The sequence below is a fragment of the Convolutriloba macropyga genome, chromosome 11 (assembly GCF_964194025.1).
Source record: "Convolutriloba macropyga chromosome 11, txConMacr16.3, whole genome shotgun sequence".
In the NCBI taxonomy this organism is placed as follows: domain Eukaryota; kingdom Metazoa; phylum Xenacoelomorpha; order Acoela; family Convolutidae; genus Convolutriloba; species Convolutriloba macropyga.
The window spans coordinates 49,701,379-49,727,918 of record NC_134478.1 but is presented as its reverse complement, the minus strand read 5'-3'; the positions used below and the strand labels follow the sequence as shown (position 1 = coordinate 49,727,918).

Below are 26,540 nucleotides of genomic sequence, written 5' to 3'. Positions count from 1 at the left end.
TTACGTTCAAAAGTTGTCGTTTCACGTGATCAGAATTAAATGGTGTAATTCTGTCGCAAATGCTGCTAAAATTAGCAAAACAAAAATTACAACAAAAACAGATTTATACGAAGCTCTTATGCACTAAGTGTTGTAAAATGAAACTATTATTAAACAAACAGTTATAACTATTAATAATAATATGTCTGCCCTTATAAATGATGACAACATTTGACCATTTAATATAGTTCGTCAGTTACGTCAATTACATTTGAAATTGATTTTTTCTGATAATAAACAAAGTTATACCCAAAATTTTTAGTCTCATTTTTGCTTCAATATTTGCTCGCAGAGCTACACGAGTTCCGTATTTACAATGAAGATATAGAATAATGCTTATTTTCATTGACATCTAAAAATTAAAGAGTCATGGCGACAATTTTAACAAATATTTCTGTTCTTTTTATTGTGAATTTTTTCATTTCTCCAATCAGAATTCAAAGTCTGCACAATAATTCAGCGATTGAGCTGTCCTCCAATTTATCGAAAGAGTTAACTTATGATAGTTATAACTCATCAGTCGGTAGTGGATATAATCAATCAATTCGTTTGAAATGGTTTCTGATTATCATATATGCTGTATCTATGATTGTTTGTTTTCTTCCTTTTGTAGCAGTTGCACTGTACTTAAATGGTGCTCGTATTTTGTGGGTAAGTACAAAACATTTCAAAACTGTTTCCAAACATCCAAGTTTACGTTAAAAAAGGTGTCAGGACAATTTACCCAATTCCATTTTACCCAACCTGCCATTATACCCAATGCCATTTTACCAAACCTGCCATTTTATCCAATGCCATTTTACCCAATGCCATTTTACCCAATGCCAACTTACCCAATTTACCCCATTGCTAAATTAACCAGAACGACTATTTAGCCGACTATAAAATAAATGGCCCGTGGGACTTGATATGAAACTATCACAACCGAAAATGGGATTATATTGTCCACAAATATTTTAAATCATCCTTCTAATAGCGACTGCTAATTTGTAATCGGATAATTGAACGAAAAGATCAAAGAGCATTGGGTAAGTTGGTATTGGGTGAAATGGCATTGGGTAAAATGGCGTAGGGTAAAATGGCATTGGGTAAAATGGCATTGGGTAAATTGTCATGTAACCGTTAAAAAAGTAGTTTCTTCCCAAGCTGAGCCAAGCTTTATCTGACGTACAAATTACAAACCAGGTTGAGGTGAGCGACCTAAGCCAGTTCTGATCATATTCGTTTTGATGACTAGGTTTGCTCTAGGTTACACTTGAATATAGAAAAGGGTGATTAAAAGTTGAATTTCAAGACTGGGGCTGAAATAGCCTTCGTTGCGGTCACCGAACCGCAGAAAAAAAGCTGCACCAAATAGTCTTGAGTAATTGAAAAAATCGTTAGTTTTTCATCTGACTCTGCTAAGTTTCAAATCGCTATGCAAAATGTGTAGAATGGAAAAACAATGGAAGCGCAAGAAATGTTAATCGTCGAATAGCGAGATTTCCGTTGTTATTAAACACAAATTGTATTGATACTATAACAAGGAGGATCGGTAATGTGCGTTCGCACAGTAAGTTCCGAAGCCGCTCATCTACATTTTCCACTTAATTGTCTACCAAATGAGGAAGAGATGAAAAAAATTATCATATCAACATATCGTTCAACAAACTACTAAAAGAATAAAACAATCTACTCTAGAGGGCCTATGAGACCTGTGGCGACCATAATATGACTACCAAAAAAGACGGCAAAAAAATCAAATAGTAACAAATATTAATTACGACCAAAACTCCTTGTCCATTTTTTGAAAACCACTAATTACCAAATTAAAAAGGCATCAGATAAAATTTATACTCAGTAGATTAACCGGCACTTTTTTGGAACAAATTATGGGACTTTTCCTCAATGCGACTTGGCAACAAGTCGGCTAGAAATGAGCAAAAGGGGCAAAGTTTATTGAAACATTGCTTTTTCAAAAAAGAATTAAATTCAAACTAGTTAGAAACGTTACGCATCAAATGAAATCATTGAGAGAATCTTTTATACCTCAAGTGAGAGGCCTTTCATTATCCAGGATATGTCATATGACTACAAAAAGAGCGATAATTACAGGCAAAAACTAGAAATTTGCAAGAAAAATTATGCACGAAAACGATGTTCCCCCAAATAATTAAGTATTAAGATGATGACTAAAAACAAAAAAATCTCCGTTTGGATTGTTTGAAGGTAGCATGGAACAAAAAAGGTTAAGTCAAAGAATACTATTACTCTTTTCTTAGAAATTCAATTCGAAAGCCAAAACTACCATTAGCTATTTACCGATATCAATTATTAAGTTCATTTGTTTATCTATAGTTGGCTACTGAGACTTTTATTTACACAATATCTGGCATATGACAACAAAAACTAACATAAAATAAAGGGAAAAAATTAAAAAACTCTCCCAATTTCTGCAAGAGAACGGTGTCGCAGCCCTTCAGACCATATGTTATGAAAACAAAAAATATGTTCAGTTTCAAATGTTGTAAAAAATTTTTCTGTTAGATTGTTAAATAATGTTACAATTTACAAAAGAAACAAAAACAACAGCAAAAATAGGAAATTTTGCACAAAAATTAGAAAATTTTGTATAAAAACTCGTAATATCAAAAGCAAGAGAATCTTCTGTTAAAACATTTGGCCACAGAACTAGTGTGTATTCTATACGGAGGAAAGTTTGAGCTGTTTTTACTGAGAATAAGCAAAATGTTGATTAAAATATTATAAAAATTTGACAAGTTCAAAAAATCACCGAAAATTCCTTAAAACAAATAGATTCAATAACATTAGAGAATTTAGGTATCAACCGAATGAATAGAAAAAGTTCACTTTATTCTCTTGAGGAAAAAATTTAGAACTTTGAGTGGTTAAACTTAAAAATCAGACTGCCAAAAGAATAACAATTGACGGCAAAAGAGAAAATTTCCGTTAAATTTTACTAAAAATCTTCCTAAAAACCATAAAAACCCTTTGGCTCTCTGAAGACAAACTGTATTCACAGTCGGCCTCAAATTTACGCAAATTTGAAAATCATTTCTGTTAATGAACGAAATTATACCCAAGATTTTTAATCTCCATGTTTGCTTCAATTTCTGCTCGAATAGATAGAATAGTTCTTATTATTTACAATGAAAATAAGGAAACAATGACTTCTTATAATTGAAGTCATGACCACAACAACGAATATTTGTGTTCCTATCATTGCAAGTTTTTTTCATTTTTCCAATCAGAGTTGCAAGTTTGCTCAATATTTCAGTCATTGAGCTGTCCTCTAATTTGTCGAAAGAGTTAAATTCCAATAGTTGTAACTCATCAGTCGATATCAAATATAATCAGTCAAATATCATCATCAAGTATAATAATAATATGTCTACCCTTATATATGATGACAACATTTGACCATTTAATATAGTTCGTCAATTACGTCAATTACAATTGAAATTGATTTTTTCTGATACTAAACAAAGTTAAGCCCAAAATTTTTAGTCTCAATTTTACTTCAATATTTGCTCGCAGAGCTAAACGAGTTCCGTTTTTACAATGAAGATATAGAATAATGCCTTATTTTCATTGACATCTAAAAATTAAAGAGTCATGGCGACAATTTTAACAAATATTTCTGTTCTTTTTATTGTGAATTTTTTCATTTCTCCAATCAGAATTCAAAGTCTGCACAATAAATCAGCAATTGAGCTGTCCTCTAATTCTTCGAAAGAGTTAACTTCCAATAGTTATAAATCATTAATCGGTAGTGGATATAATCAGCCTATTTGCTTGAAATCGTTTGTGATTATCATATACGCTGTATCTATGATTGTTTGTTTTCTTCCTTTTGTAGCAGTTGCACTGTACTTAACTGGTGCTCGTATTTTGTGGATAAGTACAAAACATTTCAAATGTGTTTCCAAAAATCCAAGTTTACGTTAAAAAGTAGTTTCTTCCCAAGCTAAGCCCAGCTTTATCTTAAGTACAAATTACAAACCAGGTTGAGGTGAGCGACCTAAGCCAGCTTGATCATATTTGTTTTGATGACTAGGTTTGCTCTAGGTTACACTTGAACAAAAAATAGGGTAGTTAAAAGTTGAATTTCACGACTGGGGCTGAAATAGCCTTCGTTGCGGTCACCGAACCGCAAGAAAAAATCTGCACCAAATAGTCTTGAGTAATTGAAAAAATCGTTAGTTTTTCATCTGACTCTGCTAAGTTTCAAATCGCTATGCAAAATGTGTAGAATGAAAAAACAATGGAAGCGCAAGAAATGTTAATCGTCGAATAGCAAAATTTCCGTTAGTGTTAAACACAAATTGTATTGATACTATAACAAGGAGGCTCGGCAATTTGCGTTTGCACAGTAAGGTCCGAAGCCGCTCATCTACATTTTTCACTTAATTGTCTACCAAATGAGGAAGAGATAAAAAATTAACATATCAACATATCGTTCAACAAACTACTAAAGGAATAAAACAATCTACTCTAGAGGGCCTATGAGACCTGTGGCGACCATAATATGACTACCAGAAAAGACGGCAAAAAAATCAAATAGTAACAAATATTAATTACGACCAAAACTCCTTGTCCATTTTTTGAAAACAACTAATTACCAAATTAAAATGTTATCAGATAAAAGTTATGCTCAGAAGATTCACCGGCACTTTATTTGAACAAAATATGGGACTTTTCCTCAATGAGAGTTGGCAACAAGTCGACTAGAAATGAGCAAAAGGGGCAAAAATTATTTAAACATTGCTTTTTTTTATAAAAAGAATTAAATTCGAACTAATTAGAAACGTTACGCATCAAATGAAATCATTGAGAGAATCGTTTATACCTCAAATGAGAGGCCTTTCATTATCCAGAATATGTCATACGACTACAAAAAGAGCGATAATTACAGGCAAAAACTAGAAATTTGCAAGAAAAATTATGCACGAAAACGATGTTCCCCCAAATAATTAAGTATTAGGATGATGACTAAAAACAATAAAAATCTCCGTCTGGATTGTTTGAAGGTAACAACATTAGTAAATCAAATGACGCCCATTATTGTGATACTGTGAAAAGAAAACAAAAAATCACGAAAATTGGTTTTATGAAAACTGGTTGTTCGAAGAAGAAAGACCATTTGAGTAAAATAAAACCGTTATGAAGAGCAAACTGTATTTCAATAGATAATTGATGTGATTTGTATATAGAGATGCTTAGCTACAATTTAACAGAAATAAAATTGGCAGATCTCAAAAATGTATCTCTTTTTTAACTAAAAACAATTTTTTTCAAAATTCATAGGCAACAAATCTTTCGACTAAGAGAGTAAACAGTTTGTCCTGCAATAACTCGAAAAACTAATTACGACTGTTATTGTTGAGACTAAATCATAAGACTATAAAATAACCTTAAATACAAGCTGAACTAATAAGTTTCACAAACAAATTTACGAAACCACAGTTTTGAAGCCATTAAATTTATGAGATATTAACCGCGAGAATATAACATCTTAAATTGCGTCTATTTTGACTATCATATCGTCTTTTTGTAAAACGATTATCAGAAAATGACAACAAAAAGAACCAAAAAACTTAAAAGTATCTAAACTTCACAAAATTCTTCTGAAACAAATTGTCTAGGCCCTGAAGATATCTTCTAAAACGTTTGAAGAACAGAAAATTTTTGTTTTGGAAAAGAGCTCTAAGTAATAAGGCTAATTTACAAAAATGATACAACATTGTAAAACACGAAAAAAAAACGCAAACCAGAACAAAAAAGGTTAAGTCAAAGAATACTATTACTCTTTTCTTAGAAATTTAATTCGAAAGCCAGAACTACCTTTAGCTATTTACCGATATCAATTATTAAGTTCATTTGTTTATCTATAATTGGCTATTGAAACTTTCATTTACACAATATCTGGCATATGACAACAAAAATTAACATCAAAAGGGAAAAAAAACTCTACCGATTTCTGCAAGAGAACGGTGTCGCAGCCCTTCAGACCATATGTTATGAAAACAAAAAGTATGTTCAGTTTCAAATGTTGTAAAACTTTTTTCTGTTAGATTGTTAAATAATGTTACATTTTACAAAAGAAACAAAAACAACAGCAAAATAGGAAATTATGCACAAAAATCAGAAAATTTTGTATGAAAACTCGTAGTACCAAAAGCAAGAGATCCTTAAAACAGTCGGCCACAAAATTAGTTTGTTTTTTATACGGAGGAAAGGTTGAGCTGTTTTCACTGAGAATAAGCAAAATGTTGACCAAAATATTATAAAAAATTGACAAGTTCAAAAAATCACCGAAATTTCCTTAAAACAAATACATTCAATAACATTGGAGACTTTAGGTATCAACTAAAAGAATAGAAAGTTCACTTTCTCCTCTTGAGGAAAAAATTTAGAACTTTGAGTGGGAAAACTTAAAAATCAGACTGCCAAAAGAATAACAACTGAAGGCGAAAGGGAAGATTTCAGTTAAATTTTACTAAAACTCTTCCTAAAAGCCATAAAAACCATTTGGTTCTCTGAAAAAAAAAACTGTATTCACAGTTGGCCTCAAATTTACGCAAATTGGAGTTGTCATTAATGGAGCCGCGAAAAAAATATTGTCAGTAATTAACATTAAAAAACAAAAGCAAAATATTTTGAAAAAAGGCAGCACCAAAATAAAAATTAAAAGTCTCTGGTTCTAAGAATCCATGATATTGTCGAACCTCTCCCTGATTTTGGTCGGTTTGCGCCCAGCAAACCGACCAAGTGTTCCAAGTGTTTGCGAATTAGACCAATTGTTGCGTGGAAATCTTCATATATTATAAAAAAGAACGATGCATTTTGTATAATTATCGAGTTAAATCTACAAAAAACGGCAAATTTTTATTTGCAGAAGACTTTCATGCGGTGCCTACTTTCAACTAGGGCACTTTTTCAGATTAGGGAGTCTGTTTTAAGTTTTCTAGGTCACTGAGTCTGGCAAACTTTAACAAAGTGGACAAAAAAGGCAAATTTTGTGCCGTTTTTGAGGAAAAAAGTTTGAATTTTGTAAATTTTATTAATAATTTCAGCCAAAAAACTTCAATCAAACAACTCAGCAACGTTCGTCTATCTCTAACGGTAACAACAACACTTTGCCGTTAAAAATTTTTCATCTTATTTTGAGTTATATTAGCGAAATTGTGCCAAATTTTAGCAAAAATTACTGAAAATGTGAACAAAAACAGTCGAATGTTCACAAATGTTTAAACCTCAATAACTCCCTGTAAAAAAAGAAAATCCAAAAAGGTCTTTTTGATTCCCTATTCTACGCTGAACGTGCTATTAAATGATACCACTCACAATTCTGTACGATGAATATATCGATCGGCCAAAATTGACTGAACAAAAAAACCCAGTTGAGTATATAGTTCCTCCCTCCCCACTAAAGTGGGGGTCGGAACAAAAATTCGGTCACAGGAAGTGAGAAATCTTTAATTTCAAAAGATTAGAAAAACAAATAAAATGGGATCTTTTCCGTTTGTGCCCTCCATTTTAGTGGGTGTATATTATTTGCACCCCCACAGACGCAAATGCCATATTTTTATATAATCATTTACTATGTAATTGCACGTGATCTGTAACTGGAGGCGCATATCGTGCTGCGGAAAACACAAAAAAGATTCTAAAAATGCTTGTAACTGGTAAGACAACAGTTATAGAGTAATATCAGTTTTCAAAAACTCTTAAAAAATATTGTTTCTCATTCCACTAAATGGAACCAAACGCAGCTGATAATCGAAACGTCAAGTCAGTCTAGTGGAATCTGTTCCAGATAAATTCAGAAAGACGGACAAAAAAACTTATGATGATGCTGATTTTCATTTATAAAAATTTAGGCTAATTTTTCAGGGCTAATTTTCTTGTTTTAAAAGTATTTCAAACAAACTCCGCGCTGTGTTTGCCAGGTGAGCGCCTGGTTGAACTGAGGAGACGAGGGAATTAAAACAAAAGTAAAAGTATTTCAAACAAACTCCGCGCTGTGTTTGCCAGGTGAGCGCCTGGTTGAACTGAGGAGACGAGGGAATTAAAACAAAAGTATCGTGGTTATATAAGGCCACTTATTGATTAATCGATTGGATTGCCATAACTAACATCGAGAAAAAAATCGCTAATTTTGGCACAAATAAGGACTGCCCTGTGCTTTAAAACGCGGGAAACAATGATTAGATTGGCCGTGTTTGTTCTTTTAGCCACTGGCGATCTTTTATGTGGCGTTAACATTTCGACTATAAATTTTCTTGAAAGCAAAAACGCATGCAAAAAGATTTTTTGCCAGACTTGGCACGTAAATGCATTAAACAAAAACTCGATTTCACGGTTTTCTTAGTAGTGCCGTTGGTTCATTGTTCAGGACTTTCAGTTTTGCCATTATCAATTTGCACTTTTAGTCCACCGGAAATCTCAAATTCTAATTTCCATACACCTGTTTTTCCTCTTTTCTTCAGGTTTTGCTTTTTTCAATTGTTAATTTCTGTTCTTTTCTCCAGACCTCAATTCCAATTCCTTTTAAAACTGTTACGTTATTGATTCCCAGGATGAAAACTGACTCAGTTTTTCAGGTAGCCCCACTATTGAAATGTTTGAGCGGATAATTTTACCACTTGTCCGGTGTTCTTGATACAATACATGATGCTCAGCTCTTTTTTTGCCAATTTAAAGGATGTTTTCACTCAACCGCATATTTTATAGACTCTCACTGTTATTTGGTGCGCAATTCGCTTGACAAATTTGTTACTTCAATCTATATCTCTGACCCCGGCTTGTTCGTTGGCCGTGTACCATAGACGCCTTGGTCTTCATAACACTATTTTTTCCGGAGGCAATTTTTTTAAGCTTGTTTTTGTAAGTTTTGAAAATTATTGATGACTCTTTGGGACTGCCGATATCAAAAACATTTAAACATTTGGGAATCAAAAAACAATGTCGGGATACATCATGTATACACAAAAAGTGAAATCTTTCTTCAGATGGTCTTATTACTCAGTCATCCGAGCTCAGGCAGCATGCCGTTTGAACTAGCTATTGCTTTGGTTGCTTCATTTAAGACGAGGAGCGAGTAGTGCTCAAGAAGTTCAGTAATGTTGTTTTTCCTATGAGCACTGAATGCGAGCACCGGGTCTTTTTGACGAATTTTTCAAGATCTTTTTTTTTCAATTTTTGCAAGTAACTATCCTTATTTTCAATAAATCCGATTAATCTAGATGGTTTTTCAGTGATAACTGAAAAATGTCTAACATTAGTCAGTAATACCTCGATCTGCAGTTCAAAAAACTTTTTTTGTGAACTGTGAGATCTGTGCAGTCAATAGAAGCAACCGACTAATGTAGATGAAATGGGAATGAAGCAATGACAATCCGTTGTGATACTCCTTATTCCAGGGAACAAAATTTCCACTAAGAGTGCTTAATTTAAAACTCTTTGTGATAATAAATAGTTAACACACCTAATTATCAATATTGGTAGCACAATTGGTCGTAACTTGTGAATGATATCAAACAAACAAACGTTATCGAAGGCTTTCTCAACATCGAAGCACTAATCTAACATTTTCGGGAATTTGAAATGCCTCACTTACTTGCTGAACATTTTTCAGACAAATTTTTGTGGTACTGAGACGTCTCCTAAAAACGTTCCGGCTTCTGCCGACACTTCGAGTTTCGCAAACAGCCATGACGATTTTTTTCACAATGGTTGCAAATATTGTAGCTGGACAATTTGAATTTAAAATTGATCGGTGGGTACTTGGCTCTAAAATTTAGAAATCAATTCTACAATTCTCGTATGCTGCTAATTTGATTGAAAGCTTCTTTTCCTGGATACATAAAAGTTAGCAACTTTGAAGACTTGTTTTTTCTTCCTGCGCTTTTTTTCTAAAAATTGATATTTTATTTTGTATGTCATGTGAAACTGTTTTATGATATCAGTAGTTGTGAATATTTGTAGTGAAGTAATCGCTACCTAATTGCTCAGAGATTTAAAAATCGTTGAAATGCTTAATTAGTGCAACATCACAAAAATTTAAATAAGTTTTCATTCCGCAGATTCTGTCCAGCAAATGACAGGTGTAATGACGTTTCCAAAATTGTTAATCATTGTGTTCTGCCAATCATGTGAAAATTTTCCAACAGTGGAAGTTCAATACATTTTGTGATGTTAAATAATTAACACACCTAATTATCAATATTGGTAGCACAATTGGTCGTAACTTGTGAATGATATCAAACAAACAAACGTTATCTAAGGCTTTCTCAACATCGGAGCATTAATCGAATATTTTCGGGAAATTGAAATGCCTCACTTACTTGCTGAAAATTTTTCAGACAAATTTTTGTGGTACTGAGACGTCTCCTAAAAACGTTCCGGCTTCTGCCGACACTTCGAGTTTCGCAAACAGCCATGACGATTTTTTTCACAATGGTTGCAAATATTTTAGCTGGACAACTTGAATTTAAAATTGATCGGTGGGTACTTGGCTCTAAAATTTAGAAAACTTTTGCATGGACAACAATTCCCTTGTTGGCCGGGGTCGTTTTACGTATCTGGCAATGTTTTTGTTTCATTCTTAACGCTATAAGAGTTTAACACTTGTTTGATAATCTCATTTTTCCGTGTCTGTCTTTTTCATGCGCTCATCGTAAAAAAATTGGTTTCAACTTCCCAGTGATTAAATCCTTGATTTCTTTCCAGTAATTTTGCAGACTTTTTAGCTTGCACTTTCAATATTTTTGCTTTTCTTTTGTTTCATGATTTACCTATAAAACGTTTAATTGTTTCTCGGAGCAAATATTTTCTGTCTGTAGAGAAGGGAAATTGTCGCTAAATTTTCAGCATAAGCTAGTTTTGCTTCCTTATTTAAGAAAACTGCAATTGTCTCGTGATACTTAAAACAAATCTATAATTCTCTGCTTGCTGCTAAACTGATTGAGGCTAATTGTATAGTGATTCTTCTTTTCTAATAATTCTTGAAACAATTCTACAATTCTCATATGCTGCTAAATTGATTGAAGGCTTCTTTTCCTGGATGCATAAAAGTTAGCAACTTTGATGACTTGTTTTTTCTTCCTGCGCTTCATTTTAAAAATTGATATTTAATTTCGTATGTCATGTGAAACTGTTCTATGATATCAGTAGTTGTGATTATTTGTAGTGACGTAATCGCTACCTAAATGCTCAGAGATTTAAAAATCGTTGAAATGCTCAATTATTGCAACATCACAAAAATTCAACTAAGTTTTCAATCCGCAGATTCTGTCCAGCAAATGACAGGTGTAATGACCTTTCTAAAATTGTTAATCATTGTGTTCTGCCAATCATGTGAAAATTTTCAAACAGTGGAAGTTCAAAACATGCAGTCTAAGTTTATGAATATGGCAATAACACTATTTAATGCTCTGTTGTTGACTAAAAATCAAATAAAAATTTAATTGACAAATTGTGGTCCATTTTTATAGGGAGCTACTATAAAAGAAGAAATCATGTTTTTGGTTGCGATGCAGATAAAGGCAAATTTTTTGTCATAACAACATAACTGTATGAAAAACAATTTATCCCTACATTTTTGTGCACTTCACTTCTACGTTCAATTTGGCTGAAACATTTGTTTGGGCTAAATGGAGTATCAAATTCTGAGAAACATTATTTTTTTTTATAAAAATGCAATACAATACAAATAATCCATTTTTACCCACTCTGCGAAATCAACACAGGTAAACAAGTAAAAAGGTTCATTAAAACCCAAATTTTAAAAATAAATTTTATAAAGGACAACAAGAAATTCCGCAATTTTTGCTCGGATACTGAAATCCATTCTCAACTCATCAGGAAAGAATGCGTTTTAATTTCTGCTGAATTTTGTTGCAATCCATTTTTGCCCTTAAATCGTAAATTCTTTTAGTTTGCGTTGTTAAAAAAGTTGCTTTGTGTAGAGGTAGCATGTAAGTGTAGGTAGCATGTGAGCTCTACTTCAAAAATCGTTGATTTCAAACAAATAAAACCGCTGGTAGAATTAGTTCCAAACCACGGTGAACAATAAGAAAACACCTGCGGCACTTGTTTTTTGAAGACAATATCAAAACCACGTGAGTGCTAATTAATGAACTGAATGCCTACTCAACATCGAAGAGCCAATTACATTTTGAGTTTCGGAACAGCAGAAAAATTCCTTAATTCAACTGTTTTTTATCAAGAAGCTTTCACGTTTTTTCTACCGAAGGTTTTCCACCTCTCAAAATTAACTTATTTGTTGAGTAATTTCAAGACAAATTTTTGTGGTTGAACCACAATTCCCTTATTGCTCGTTGTCGTTTTACGTATCTGCCATGATTCAGTTTCATTCTTGACTCTATAGAACTGTTCAGCAAAATTTCATGCATCAACAGTGTAGTGTTTAACATTTGTCCGATAATCTTACTTTTTCTGAGTCTGCCGTATTCATGCGTTCATCCTAAAATAAAATTATTTTGTCCTAATTTCCAGTGATTAAATCCCTGACTATTTTACGGTAACTTTTGATGACTTTTCTGCTTGCACTTTCATTTTTTTTCCCTCTTTTGTTTCATGATCGGCCTATTAAAATTTTAATTGTTTCTGAGGGCAGTTATTTTCTGTTCCTAGAGATTGTTGCTAAGTTTTCGGTAGGAGTTGGTTTTGCTTTCTTATTTTTCATTTTAACCATATTTGTGAATCAGCACTGTAACGAAACATTTTCCCCTTTACAATTTCTGGCGATGCTTGAAACCTATTCTACAATTTATTTTGCGGTGCTAAACTGACTGAGAGTGATTTCCTAGTGACTTATCTTTTCTATTGGTTCTTGAAAGAATCCTACATTTCTCGGTATGCTGCTAAACTGATTGAGGGCATCTTCACCTGGATACAGTAGACATCAGTTTTGATGATTTTCTGTTTTTCCTGGGTTTTTTTCTGTAAAATAAACTTCATATTTTATATACAACAGTTATATTATTAGTTTTACTGAATTGTAGTGACGTGATTGCTACCAACTGCTAAGAGACTTAAAGTTCATTGAAGAACTCAATTAGTGCAGCATTGCAAAAATGCGACTCAATAATAAATACGCAGATTGTTAAACAGGAGAGGTGTAATGAATGGTCTTTCCTATTAAATTAACATTGTGTTCAGTCAGTTAGTTACAAAAATTTACACAGATGTTAGAGTTGTCCAAGCAGTTAAATTTTCATTTAATTCATCTGAAGGTAGCATCTAAACTTTTCTCTACAGAAAGAGTTTTTTTTGGGGGGGGGGGGGGAACTACAACCGAAAATATTGGTCGATAAATAAAAACTGATATTGAATATGACAATAATTTTATTTAGTGCTCTGCTGTTTCTTAAAAATCAAATGAATATTATAAAAAATAAGCAAATCGACAAGGGGTTATACAAAAATTATTTTTCTCTGTGTTAAGAAACTGCGAAATTGAGAGTAGAAATAATTTTTAGCAAAACAGATGCTTGACGTTCATTCTCGATCACGAGATACTATTTTTCCCATCCTTACAACAACGTGACTGCTTAAAGAATCTTTTTGGCTCGAAACATTTTTTTATAAAAACACAATAAACTACAAGAAAATCAAATTTATCCACCTCCTAAATCAACAAACTGAAACAATTCAAAAGTTTGTCGAGACCCAAAAAAATCAAAAGAAAAACCACAAATTCTGTTTCGATCGGAAAATGAAAAGCAATTTTTATTTCATAATGGCAGAACGACTGCGGTCAAACGTCAGCAATTTTTTTCAGTTCCATTCATTCGTGTAAGCCACTATTTATTCCGCGCCAAAACTGGTCGTCATTTATAAGAGAATGATCGCAAAATGATGCGTTTGAATTTTAGTTTTGCCTGTAGTTCTTAAGTTTTGCCTGTAGTTCTTAAGTTTTTTAGTTGAGTTGTCAAAAGTGTTTACTTTTTGCAGAGATAGCATGAGAGTGTAGGATTTGCTCAAAATTGCAAGCAGAAGAGCCCTACTTTTGAACTCGGTAATTTCAAACTAAGAAAATCTCTGGTCGAATTAGTTTCAAACCTTGATGAAAAAGAAACACTTGTTTTTTGAAGATCATATTGAAATTCTGTACAGTTGCCTATAATTTTTAAGTTTTTTAGTTTGAATTTTTAAAAGTGTTTCTTTTTTGCAGAGAGCATGAGACTCTAGGAGTTGCTCAAAATTAGAAGCAGAAGAGCCCAACATCAGAAATCGTTAATTTCAATTTAAGAAAGACTCTGGTCGAATTAGTTCCAAACCTCGATGAACAATGAAACACTTGTTTTTTGAAGATCATATTGAAACTCTGGGAGTGCTAATTGATGAATTGATTACCTACCCAACGAGATAGTGCAGAAATGACTTTTATACTCTTTATTAAGGAAAATCATCAAATCTATCAATCTCAAGATAGATAGTTTAAGAAATCAGTATGTTTATGTTGCATCTACTAGGCTTTTTATCAATCAAAAATTATTAGATAAAATTTTCTACGAACTTCTGTCAAAAATTACATGGTTCACTTGGTCATAAATTATGAGAGAAAAAATCAACACCAGTTCTTGTATGCAGTCCAGTTAAAAAATAATGTAGTCTGGTTTAATAATAATTTTTGCTTTGCAAGTTACCATAAGCTCCTTATAATGCTTTGGTATGCCTGCCAAAAAAAGTTTATGGTGGTCATTACGGGATTAGTAACAAACCTATGCACCCTGACTCACTTTTTGGCTCTTTTTCCCCAAACATGTTCGATCATGCGCGCGGATGGAAAATTCTTGGCAATTATTCCCTGTATGTTAGGATTTTTGCCTGAATATGTAAAAGACATACCTTAACACCATTTTGAAGCACATAGGTTTATAAGTTGATACGGGATATTAACACACTGTGGAGAATACTGTTTGTATATCGGACAAATGCCTAAGGGCTATAAATCCAGTCTATATTTGTGATGAATCTTTTTGCGCAGAAACAGAAGTCTAGGCGTCTAATGTGAATAAACTATATATTGGTATTGCGAATGCAGGCTTAATTACTGCTTACGCGATTTTAAAGAACACAGGTTTTTAAAATTATAAGGGATATTTTCACACTGGAGAATGCTGTTTGTATACACGACAAATGGCTGAGGGCTATAAATCCAGTCTATATTTGTCATGAACGCTTTTGCGCAGTATCAGAAATCTGGGTGTCTAATGTGAATAATCTATGTATTGGTATTGCGTGTCCAGGATCATAAATTTCGCACGCTGAAGATAGGATTTTTTAACTACATGTGAAACGTCTGCAAACATGGGTTTGAAGAGTTCTACATTCTGATTGTGATGATATTACCTAAGAGCTATTTTTTGAACACAAACTCAAACTCCAACTCGTCTCGTTCAGACTGTTAATAGATTTCCCTTTTATTTATTACATAACAAGCCATATGATTCAGACGTATTAAATTTTGACGAAATTCGTATCCTAAAACAACAAGTTTGAACACGATAAAGACAATTAAACAATTCTTCAATAGAGCTTATGTCAAAAAAAGAGCAGAAAAAAACATTCTGAAAGATAGTAATCTAGAAAAACTGAAACCTTGACCTGATTAATTGTTATTTTGTCCAGCAAAGATCAGTGGTTTTTGACCGGGAAGACAAGAAATTGAAAGAACACAATTGCAAGCTGCGAGTAATTTCTACCCCCGCAATTTAAATCAGGTTAATTCATCAATTTAAAAAAATTCGTCGTTTGAAGCGATATAAAGAAGTAAAAACAACAAAGTCCATGAGGAAGTAAAAAAAAAGTAATGAAACATCTTCTTTTTTTAGTTTTGATGGATCTATCATAAAAACAAACGAGTGGTGTCAAGAATAATAGTTAGGTGGAACAATATCCTGTCAATTTGGTTATAGAGAGCATAAGGACACAAAAAACGGAATAAATATCTTGTTTGAATTCCGAGCACTTCAAAAACAAATTGGCATAAGGAAGCAAAAAAAGGAGAACATCTGGAAACCAGAGGAACAGCATTTTGTTTGTCTATCATCAGAGTGCATCAAGAATCCCTTAGCAAGACCAGTGTTGCAAATCAGAAAACTTGAGGAAAGTAAGTTCTATAAATCCTCTTTCATCTTTATGTAGGTCTTCCATTTTTTTTAATTTCAACCTATACAACTCATCCACGGATCAAAACAAGGTAGACGGAAGATCAAAATAGATAAAAATAGCGTCTCTTAATTGTCAGCAAGCATTATTTCAAGTATTTTTAAAGGCGAGGAGCTGATATTAGTCAATTAGCAAAAAATTAAGACACATGTTTATTTGTTAAGATTGCATCACTTCAAAAAAATTTATGACCTATCAGATGTGAAATGTGAAAACTACTTTAAAAAACAAACACAAAACTACTTTAAAAACATCAATTTTGCTCACATAACATATATAAGAGTCATCAAAGGTCAATTGTACATCATTTTTGTCCTCCTAATGAACAAGTCCTAGAGAAAAAGTTTTTCAAGGAAAAGTTGTTCCATTAGTGAATACTAACACCAAAGTTACTTTGAAAAACATTATTTTTGCTCACATAACATTTATATGAGTCATCAAAGGTCAATTGTACATCATTTTTTTCCCTCTTAATGTACAAGTCCTAGAGAAAAATTTCCCAAGGAAAAGTTGTTCCATTAGTGAAAACTAACGAAAAACTACTTTAAAAAACATCAATTTTTGCTCACAAAACATATATATGAGTCATCAAAAGTCAATTGTACATAATTTTTTCCCGCTTAATGAACAAGTTCTAGAGAAGAATTTCTTAAGGAAAAGTTGTTCCATTAGTGAAAACTAACACAAAAAACCACTTTGAAAAAATCAATTTTGCTCTTTTAACATATATATGAGTCATCAAAGGTCAATTGTACATCATTTTTTCCCTCTTAACGTACAAGTTTTAGAGAATAATTTCTTAAGGAAAAGTTGTTCCATTAGTGAAAACTAACACAAAACCACTTTAAAAAACATCAATTTCGCTCACAAAACATATATATGAGTCATCAAAGTCAATCATACATCATTTTTTTCATCTTAATGTACAAGTCCTAGAAAAAAATTTTTTCAGACAAAGTTGTTCCATTAGTGAAAACTAACACAAAACCGCTTTGAAAAACATTAATTTTGCTCACATAACATATGTATGAGTCATCAAAGGTCAATTGTACATCATTTTTTCCCGCTTAATGAACAAGTTCTAGAGAACAATTTCTTAAGGAAAAGTTGTTCCATTAGTGAAAACTAACACAAAACCACTTTGAAAATATCAATTTTGCTCTTTTAACATATATATGGGTCATCAAAGGTCAATTGTACATCATTTTTTCCCTCTTAATGTACAAGTTCTAGAGAATAATTTCTTAAGAAAAAGTTGTTCCATTAGTGAAAGCTAACACAAAACCACTTTCAAAATATCAATTTTGCTCTTATAACGTATATATGAGTCATCAAAGGTCAATTGTACATCATTTTTTTCCCTCTTAATGTACAAGTCCTAGAGAAAAATTTCTTAAGGAAAAGTTGTTCCATTAGTGAAAACTAACACAAACCTACTTTAAAAAACATCAATTTCGCTCACACAACATATATATGAGTCATCAAAGGTCAATTGTACATCATTTTTTCCCCTCTTAATATACATGTCCTAGAGAAAATTTTCTTAAGAAAAGTTGTTCCATTAGTGAAAACTTACCCAAAACCACTTTGAAAAACATCATTTTTGCTCACACAACATATATATGAGTCATCAAAGTCAATCATACATCATTTTTTTATCTTAATGTACAAGTCCTAGAAAAAAATTTTTCAGACAAAGTTGTTCCATTAGTGAAGACTAACACAAAAATACTTTGCAAAACATTAATTTTGCTCACATAACATATATAAGAGTCATCAAAGGTCAATTGTACATCATTTTTGTCCTCCTAATGAACAAGTCCTAGAGAAAAAGTTTTTCAAGGAAAAGTTGTTCCATTAGTGAATACTAACACCAAAGTTACTTTGAAAAACATTATTTTTGCTCACATAACATTTATATGAGTCATCAAAGGTCAATTGTACATCATTTTTTTCCCTCTTAATGTACAAGTCCTAGAGAAAAATTTCTCAAGGAAAAGTTGTTCCATTAGTGAAAACTAACGAAAAACTACTTTAAAAAACATCAATTTTTGCTCACAAAACATATATATGAGTCATCAAAAGTCAATTGTACATCATTTTTTCCCGCTTAATGAACAAGTTCTAGAGAACAATTTCCTAAGGAAAAGTTGTTCCATTAGTGAAAACTAACACAAAACCACTTTGAAAAAATCAATTTTGCTCTTTTAACATATATATGAGTCATCAAAGGTCAATTGTACATCATTTTTTCCCTCCTAACGTACAAGTTTTAGAGAATAATTTCTTAAGGAAAAGTTGTTCCATTAGTGAAAACTAACACAAAACTACTTTAAAAAACATCAATTTCGCTCACAAAACATATATATGAGTCATCAAAGTCAATCATACATCATTTTTTTCATCTTAATGTACAAGTCCTAGAAAAAAATTTCTCAGACAAAGTTGTTCCATTAGTGAAGACTAACACAAAACCGCTTTGAAAAACATTAATTTTGCTCACATAACATATGTATGAGTCATCAAAGGTCAATTGTACATCATTTTTTCCCGCTTAATGAACAAGTTCTAGAGAACAATTTCTTAAGGAAAAGTTGTTCCATTAGTGAAAACTAACACAAAACCACTTTGAAAAAATCAATTTTGCTCTTTTAACATATATATGAGTCATCAAAGGTCAATTGTACATCATTTTTTCCCTCTTAACGTACAAGTTTTAGAGAATAATTTCTTAAGGAAAAGTTGTTCCATTAGTGAAAACTAACACAAAACTACTTTAAAAACATCAATTTCGCTCACAAAACATATATATGAGTCATCAAAGTCAATCATACATCATTTTTTTCATCTTAATGTACAGGTCCTAGAAAAAAATTTTTCAGACAAAGTTGTTTCATTAGTGAAAACTAACACAAAACCGCTTTGAAAAACATTAATTTTGTTCACATAACATATGTATGAGTCATCAAAGGTCAATTGTACATCATTTTTTCCCGCTTAATGAACAAGTTCTAGAGAACAATTTCTTAAGGAAAAGTTGTTCCATTAGTGAAAACTAACACAAAACCACTTTGAAAATATCAATTTTGCTCTTTTAACATATATATGGGTCATCAAAGGTCAATTGTACATCATTTTTTCCCTCTTAATGTACAAATTCTAGAGAACAATTTCTTAAGGAAAAGTTGTTCCATTAGTGAAAACTAACACAAAAACACTTTGAAAATATCAATTTTGCTCTTTTAACATATATATGGGTCATCAAAGGTCAATTGTACATCATTTTTTCCCTCTTAACGTACAAGTTTTAGAGAATAATTTCTTAAGGAAAAGTTGTTCCATTAGTGAAAACTAACACAAAACTACTTTAAAAACATCAATTTCGCTCACAAAACATACATATGAGTCATCAAAGTCAATCATACATCATTTTTTTCATCTTAATGTACAAGTCCTAGAAAAAAATTTTTCAGACAAAGTTGTTCCATTAGTGAAAACTAACACAAAACCGCTTTGAAAAACATTAATTTTGCTCCATTAACATATGTATGAGTCATCAAAGGTCAATTGTACATCATTTTTTCCCGCTTAATGAACAAGTTCTAGAGAACAATTTCTTAAGGAAAAGTTGTTCCATTAGTGAAAACTAACACAAAACCACTTTGAAAATATCAATTTTGCTCTTTTAACATATATATGGGTCATCAAAGGTCAATTGTACATCATTTTTTCCCTCTTAATGTACAAGTTCTAGAGAATAATTTCTTAAGGAAAAGTTGTTCCATTAGTGAAAACTAACACAAAACCACTTTCAAAATATCAATTTTGCTCTTATAACGTATATATAAGTCATCAAAGGTCAATTGTACATCATTTTTTTCCCTCTTAATGTACAAGTCCTAGAGAAAAATTTCTTAAAGAAAAGTTGTTCCATTAGTGAAAACTAACACAAAACTACTTTAAAAAACATCAATTTCGCTCACACAACATATATATGAGTCATCAAAGGTCAATTGTACATCATTTTTTCCCCTCTTAATATACATGTCCTAGAGAAAATTTTCTTAAGAAAAGTTGTTCCATTAGTGAAAACTTACCCAAAACCACTTTGAAAAACATCATTTTTGCTCACACAACATATATATGAGTCATCAAAGTCAATCATACATCATTTTTTTTATCTTAATGTACAAGTCCTAGAAAAAAATTTTTCAGACAAAGTTGTTCCATTAGTGAAAACTAACACAAAACCGCTTTGAAAAACATTAATTTTGCTCCATTAACATATGTATGAGTCATCAAAGGTCAATTGTACATCATTTTTTCCCGCTTAATGAACAAGTTCTAGAGAACAATTTCTTAAGGAAAAGTTGTTCCATTAGTGAAAACTAACACAAAACCACTTTGAAAATATCAATTTTGCTCTTTTAACATATATATGGGTTATCAAAGGTCAATTGTACATCATTTTTTCCCTCTTAATGTACAAGTTCTAGAGAAAAATTTCTTAAGGAAAAGTTGTTCCATTAGTGAAAACTAACACAAAACCACTTTCAAAATATCAATTTTGCTCTTATAACGTATATATAAGTCATCAAAGGTCAATTGTACATCATTTTTTTCCCTCTTAATGTACAAGTCCTAGAGAAAAATTTCTTAAGGAAAAGTTGTTCAATTAGTGAAAACTAACACAAAACTACTTTAAAAAACATCAATTTCGCTCACACAACATATATATGAGTCATCAAAGGTCAATTGTACATCATTTTTTCCCCTCTTAATATACATGTCCTAGAGAAAAATTTCTTAAGAAAAGTTGTTCCATTAGTGAAAACTTACCAAAAACCACTTTGAAGAACATCATTTTTGCTCACACAACATATATATGAGTCATCAAAGTCAATCATACATCATTTTTTTTTCATCTTAATGTACAAGTCCTAGAAAAAAATTTTCAGACAAAGTTGTTGCATTAGTGAAGACTAACACACAAAAATACTTTGGAAAACATTAATTTTGCTCACATAACTTAAATATGAGTCATCAAAGGTCAATTGTACATCTTTTTTTCCCTCTTAATGTACAAGTTGTAGAGAATAATTTATTAAGGGAAAGTTGTTCCATTAGTGAAAACTAACACAAAACTACTTTAAAAACATCAGTTTCGCTCACATAACATATGTATGAGTCATCAAAGGCAATCATACATCATTTCTTTCATCTTAATGTACAAGTCCTAGAAAAAAATTTTTCAGACAAAGTCGTTCCATTAGTGAAGACTAACACAAAAATACTTTGAAAAAAACATTAATTTTGCTCACATAAAATAAATATGAGTCATCAAAGGTCAATTGTACATCATTTTTTTCCTCTTAATGTACAAGTTCTAGAGAAAAATTTCTTAAAAAAAAGTTGTTCCATTAGTGAAAACTAACACAAAACCGCTTTGAAAAACATTAATTTTGCTCACATAACATATGTATGAGTCATCAAAGGTCAATTGTACATCATTTTTTCCTCCTAATGTACAAGTTCTAGAGAATAGTTTCTTAAGGAAAAGTTGTTCCATTAGTGAAAACTAACACAAAATCACTTTCAAAATATCAATTTTGCTCTTATAACGTATATATGAGTCATCAAAGGTCAATTGTACATCATTTTTTTACCTCTTAATGTACAAGTCCTAGAGAAAAATTTCTCAAGGAAAAGTTGTTCCATTAGTAAAAACTAACGAAAAACTACTTTAAAAAACATCAATTTTTGCTCACAAAACATATATATGAGTCATCAAAAGTCAATTGTACATCATTTTTTCCCGCTTAATGAACAAGTTCTAGAGAACAATTTCTTAAGGAAAAGTTGTTTCATTAGTGAAAACTAACACAAAACTACTTTAAAAAACATCAATTTCGCTCACAAAACATATATATGAGTCATCAAAGTCAATCATACATCATTTTTTTCATCTTAATGTACAAGTCCTAGAAAAAATTTTTTCAGACAAAGTTGTTCCATTAGTGAAGACTAACACAAAAATACTTTGCAAAACATTAATTTTGCTCACATAACATAAATATGAGTCATCAAAGGTCAATTGTACATCATTTTTTCCCTCTTAATCTACAAGATCTAGAGAAAAATTTCTTTAAAAAAAGTTGTTCCATTAGTGAAAACTAACACAAAACCGCTTTGAAAAACATTAATTTTGCTCACATAACATATGTATGAGTCATCAAAGGTCAATTGTACATCATTTTTTCCCGCTTAATGAACAAGTTCCAGAGAACAATTTCTTTAGGAAAAGTTGTTCCATTAGTGAAAACTAACACAAAACCACTTTGAAAATATCAATTTTGCTCTTTTAACATATATATGGGTCATCAAAGGTCAATTGTACATCATTTTTTCCCTCTTAATGTACAAGTTCTACAGAATAATTTCTTAAGGAAAAGTTGTTCCATTAGTGAAAACTAACACAAAACCACTTTCAAAATATCAATTTTGCTCTTATAACGTATATATGAGTCATCAAAGGTCAATTGTACATCATTTTTTTCCCTCTTAATGTACAAGTCCTAGAGAAAAATTTCTTAAGGAAAAGTTGTTCCATTAGTGAAAACTAACACAAAACTACTTTAAAAAACATCAATTTCGCTCACACAACATATATATGAGTCATCAAAGGTCAATTGTACATCATTTTTTCCCCTCTTGATATAAATGTCGTAGAGAAAAATTTCTTAAGAAAAGTTGTTCCATTAGTGAAAACTAACCCAAAACCACTTTGAAAAACATCAATTTTGCTCACACAACATATATATGAGTCATCAAAGTCAATCATACATCTTTTTTTTTTCTTCTTAATGTACAAGTCCTAGAAAAAAATTTTCAGACAAAGTTGTTCCATTAGTGAAGACTAACACACAAAAATACTTTGAAAAACATTAATTTTGCTCACATAACTTAAATATGAGTCATCAAAGGTCAATTGTACATCATTTTTTCCCTCTTAATGTACAAGTTGTAGCGAATAATTTATTAAGGAACAAATGTTCCATTAGTGAAAACTAACACAAAACTACTTTAAGAAACATCAGTTTCGCTCACATAACATAAATATGAGGTCAATTGTACATCATTTTTTCCCTCTTAATGTACAAGTTGTAGAGAATAATTTATTAAGGAACAATTGTTCCATTAGTGAAAACTAACACAAAACTACTTTAAAAAACATCAGTTTCGCTCACATAACATATGTATGAGTCCTCAAAGGCAATCACCCATCATTTCTTTCATCTTAATGTACATTCCTAGAAAAAAAATTTTTTTAGACAAAGTTGTTCCATTAGTGAAGACTAACACAAAAATACTTTGAAAAACTTTAATTTTGCTCACATAACATAAATATGAGTCATCAAAGGTCAATTGTACATCATTTTTTTCCTCTTAATGTACAAGTTCTAGAGAAAAATTTCTTAAAAAAAGTTGTTCCATTAAGGAAAACTAACACAAAACCGCTTTGAAAAACATTAATTTTGCTCACATAACATATGTATGAGTCATCAAAGGTCAATTGTACATCATTTTTTCCCGCTCAATGAACAAGTTCTAGAGAACAATTTCTTGAGGAAAAGTTTTTCCATTAGTGAAAACTAACACAAAACCACTTTGAAAATATCAATTTTGCTCTTTTAACATATATATGAGTCATCAAAGGTCAATTGTACATCATTTTTTTCCCTCTTAAGGTACAAGTCCAAGAGAAAAATTTCTTAAGGAAAAGTTGTTCCATTAGTGAAAACTAACACAAAACTACTTTAAAAAACATCAATTTCGCTCACACAACATATATATGAGTAATCAAAGGTCAATTGTACATCATTTTTCCCCTCTTAATATACATGTCCTAGAGAAAAATTTCTTAAGGAAAAGTTGTTCCATTAGTGAAAACTAACCCAAAACCACTTTGAAAAACATCAATTTTGCTCACACAACATATATATGAGTCATCAAAGTCAATCATACATCATTTTTTTTTAATCTTAATGTACAAGTCCTAGAAAAAAATTTTTCAGACAAAGTTGTTCCATTAGTGAAGACTAACACACAAAAATACTTTGAAAAACATTAATTTTGCTCACATAACATAAATATGAGTCATCAAAGGTCAATTGTACATCATTTTGTTCCTCTTAATACACATGTCCTAGAGAAAATTTTCTTAAGGAAAAGTTATTCCATTGGTGAAAACTAACACAAAACGACTTTAAAAAACATCAATTTCGCTCACACAACATATATATGAGTCATCAAAGGTCGATTGTACATCATTTTTTCCCCGCTTAATATACATGTCCTAGAGAAAAATTTCTTAAGGAAAAGTTGTTTATTAGTGAAAACTAACACAAAACCGCTTTGAAAAACATTAATTTTGCTCACATAACATATGTATGAGTCATCAAAGATCAATTGTACATCATTTCTTTCATCTTAATGTACAAATCCTAGAAAAACATTTTTTCAGACAAAGTTGTTCCATTAGTGAAGACTAACACAAAAATACTTTGAAAAACATTAATTTTGCTCACATAACATAAATATTAGTCATCAAAGGTCAATTGTACATCATTTTTTTCCTCCTAATGTACAAGTTCTAGAGAAAAATTTCTTTAAAAAAAGTTGTTCCATTAGTGAAAACTAACACAAAACCGCTTTGAAAAACTTTAATTTTGCTCACATAACATATGTATGAGTCATCAAAGATCAATTGTACATCATTTTTTCCCGCTTAATGAACAAGTTCTAGAGAACAATTTCTTAAGGAAAAGTTGTTCCATTAGTGAAAACTAACACAAAATCACTTGGAAAATATCAATTTTGCTCTTTTAACATATATATGGGTCATCAAAGGTCAATTGTACATCATTTTTTCCCTCTTAATGTACAAGTTCTAGAGAATAGTTTCTTTAGGAAAAGTTGTTCCATTAGTGAAAACTAACACAAAACCACTTTCAAAATATCAATTTTGCTCTTATAACGTATATATGAGTCATCAAAGGTCAATTGTACATCATTTTTTTCCCTCTTAATGTACAAGTCCAAGAGAAAAATTTCTTAAGGAAAAGTTGTTCCATTAGTGAAAACTAACACAAAACTACTTTAAAAAACATCAATTTCGCTCACACAACATATATATGAGTAATCAAAGGTCAATTGTACATCATTTTTCCCCTCTTAATATACATGTCCTAGAGAAAATTTTCTTAAGGAAAAGTTGTTCCATTAGTAAAAACTAACCCAAAACCACTTTGAAAACATCAATTTTGCTCACACAACATATATATGAGTCATCAAAGTCAATCATACATCATTTTTTTTTCATCTTAATGTACAAGTCCTAGAAAAAAATTTTTCAGACAAAGTTGTTCCATTAGTGAAGACTAACACACAAAAATACTTTGAAAAACATTAATTTTGCTCACATAACATAAATATGAGTCATCAAAGGTCAATTGTACATCATTTTTTTCCTCTTAATGTACAAGTCCTAGAGAAAAATTTCCTAAGCAAAAGTTGTTCCATTAGTGAAAGCTAACACAAAACGACTTTAAAAAACATCAATTTCGCTCACACAACATATATATGAGTCATCAAAGGTCGATTGGACATCATTTTTTCCCCGCTTAATATACATGTCCTAGAGAAAAATTTCTTAAGGAAAAGTTGTTCCATTAGTGAAAACTAACACAAAACCGCTTTGAAAAACATTAATTTTGCTCACATAACATATGTATGAGTCATCAAAGATCAATTGTACATCATTTTTTCCCGCTTAATGAACAAGTTCTAGAGAACAATGTCTTAAGGAAAAGTTGTTGCATTAGTGAAAACTAGCACAAAACCACTTTGAAAATATCAATTTTGCTCTTTTAGCATAGAAATGGGTCATCAAAGGTCAATTGTACATCATTTTTTCCCTCTTAATGTACAAGTTCTAGAGAATAATTTCTAAAGGAAAAGTTGTTCCATTAGTGAAAACTAACACAAAACCGCTTTGAAAAACATTAATTTTGCTCACATAACATATGTATGAGTCATCAAAGGTCAATTGTACATCATTTTTTCCCGCTTAATGAAAAAATTCTAGAAAACAATTTTTTAAGGAAAAGTTGTTCCATTAGTGAAAACTAACACAAAAACACTTTGAAAATATCAATTTTGCTCTTTTAACATATATATGGGTCATCAAAGGTCAATTGTACATCATTTTTTTCCCCTCTTAATGTACAAGTTCTAGA

General features: G+C 31.2%; 1 protein-coding gene and 1 long non-coding RNA gene across 2 annotated transcripts in view; one reads left to right on the top strand and one right to left on the bottom strand.

The window, feature by feature from the left end:
• LOC142349159 (low-density lipoprotein receptor-related protein 2-like) overlaps positions 1-26,540 on the bottom strand; it is a 341,838-nt gene that overhangs the window by 118,003 nt on the left and 197,295 nt on the right. The gene's annotated exons all lie outside the window — the stretch shown is intronic.
• The window catches only part of LOC142349316 (uncharacterized), a 55,310-nt gene continuing 28,814 nt past the window's right edge, over positions 45-26,540 (top strand). Inside the window, exon 1 of the long non-coding RNA XR_012760815.1 lies at positions 45-690. This is a non-coding gene — a long non-coding RNA (uncharacterized LOC142349316). The remainder of the gene's footprint in view (positions 691-26,540) is intronic.